The sequence below is a fragment of the Microtus ochrogaster genome, unplaced genomic scaffold (assembly GCF_000317375.1).
Source record: "Microtus ochrogaster isolate Prairie Vole_2 unplaced genomic scaffold, MicOch1.0 UNK91, whole genome shotgun sequence".
Taxonomy (NCBI): domain Eukaryota; kingdom Metazoa; phylum Chordata; class Mammalia; order Rodentia; family Cricetidae; genus Microtus; species Microtus ochrogaster.
The window spans coordinates 453,927-456,403 of NW_004949189.1; positions in this window are offsets into that span (position 1 = coordinate 453,927).

Sequence of the window (2,477 nt, forward strand, 5' to 3'; positions counted from 1 at the left end):
TTTGTTTGATGTGTAACCTGGGGCAGGACCCAAAAGAAATTTAAGGATGATAGTGTATGTAAAATGTATAAGCTTAATGCGTGCAAACTATTGAAATCTTCTATAGGGGGTCAACCCTCGTTTGGGCCTAAGCCCCCGTTAGCCAGGCACGCTAGTAAAGAACTTTTCCTTCTTTGTCTCTGAGTGTGCAGTGTGATTTCTCACTAGGAAGGCGGGTTACTTCTATAACACCCCGGCTTGCCCATTTCCCTGATCACGCTAGGCATCCAGGAAAGGGGAAATCAAACAGGTAAACAATTGGAGAAGAGGTTTGCGATTAAATACCTGTGGTGCAGAAAACTGTAGGGCGGACTGAGGGCTCAGGGAACTGCAAAGTTTTATGGGTGTTGCCAGTCTGATTTATGCAATGTGGTTACATTTTCCAAGATGACAATGAGTTCACATGACTGCCGCCATTCTGATGTCACTAACCAAGATGGAGGTCAAGTCACATGGTTGTTACCATCTGGATGATATCACTTACCAATGGTGGCCAATTCACGTGGTTGTTACCATCTGGATGACATCACATATCAATGGTGGCCAAGTCACGTGGTTGTTACCATCCAGATGACATCACTTATCAATGGTGGCCAAGTCACGTGGTTGTTTCCGTCTTGATGAAATCATTACCTAAGATGACAGCAAAGCAAGGTAACCAGTTTTTGCTTGTGGTGAACTCAAGTGTTGCTTATTTGTTTTTGTTTTGAGATAGGGTTTCTCTGTGTAGCCCTAGTTATCCTAGAACTCACTCTGTAGACCAGGCCTCAGAGATTCACCTGCCTCTGCCTCTTCAGTGCTGGGATCAAAGGTATGTGGTATCCATATACCAGTAAGCATAGCGGCAGTATTTAATGCTCTTAGAAACCAACAAATTAAAAGTAGTTAACCATGATAGCTGTGGTTGAACACACATTTTTGTCCCAGCACTCAGGAAGAAGAGGCAGGCAGATTTTTGTGAGATCCAGGCCAGCCCCATCTACATAATGAGATCCACTGTAGCGGGTCTTCCTCTGTCATACCAGCCAATCCCAAATAACCATGTGGAGACTTATTAATTGTGAAAGCTTTGCCAATAGCTTAGGTTTTTTCTAACTATCTTTATAACTTAAATTAATCCATTTCTTTAATCTATGTGTTGTTATGTGACTTGTGGCTTCTATCTCTCCTTTTGCATGTCTATCTCCTCTGCTTCTGGCTGTGGATGCCACTTTCTTATTCCCAGAATTCCCTTTGCCCCCAAAATCTTATCCAGCTACTGGCTGTTTAATTTTTTATTAAACCAATCAGTGACATATCTTCACACTGTGTAAAGGAATATTCCACAACATTTCCCCTTTTTGTCTAAATAAAAAGGAAAGATTTTAACTCTAGTATAATAGAACTATAAACAATAAGAACAATTCTCAGACAAGAGCTAAATTTACAGTGCTCAGTCCATTTGCATTTGGCATATTTGGGGAAAATACTCCCATTATTCTGTTTGAATGAGTCCATACCTAATTTACCATCAATCATAACTAAGGAAAATTATAACTATAACAACTCATCTTTAACTCCATCAAAGACCCCAGGACATGATATTACCTGAGTAAACAGGATGTGCAGAGCAAACAACTTCCAAAACTATAGGAATGACAGAAACATCTGGCTGCCTGGACAGTCATCCAAGTTTCCTCTGCAATACTGGGGCATCAATCTTCAGCCTACAGGTCTAGAATACCTGACAGATTCTTCTGTGAAGTAGGATTTTTTGAAAGACTGTCTTACCCTGTTGTAGGAGAATGTGAATAAATTAATCCCACACTAACTCAGAATTGAGTATAATAAGGGCTTCTTTATTTAGGGGGGAATTACAGATCACAGTCCTCAGTACAAACAGGGAAGAGGAACCGAAATCAGCACCCAGGTGAGAGAGGAGAGAGAAAGCAGGCATGTGAGCACACACCTTTTGGTACCCAAGGTCACGTTCAACCTAGTCCATCCTCTCAAAGACCATTGCCTGAAGGAGGTTCCCCAGCACCTCTCCCTTCTATCTAAATAAGAAAGTTCCAAACCTAATACAAAACTATCTACAATAAGAACAGACATCAAGTATCAAATTTAGAATTACAACCAGCATAAACAACACTAAGCAAGAAACATATACTAAATGTTTCAATAACTGTTCTACCCTAAAGAATCTAAGTCATATCAGAAATGGTTTGGCTAAATCATAAGAGGAAAGTAACTATGACTAACCTAGTCTCCAATCCCAATGAAGACCTGAGAGGGAGATAATATTACTTGAGTAGGCAGGAAGTGCAATCAAACAGCTTCCAAAATGTGCAGTAGATAACAGAGACAACTGGCTACCTGGGCAATCACCCAAAGTCTTATTTGCAACATCGGAGCAAGAAACTTTGGCTAAGGTCTAGAATAACTAACAGATCATTTTT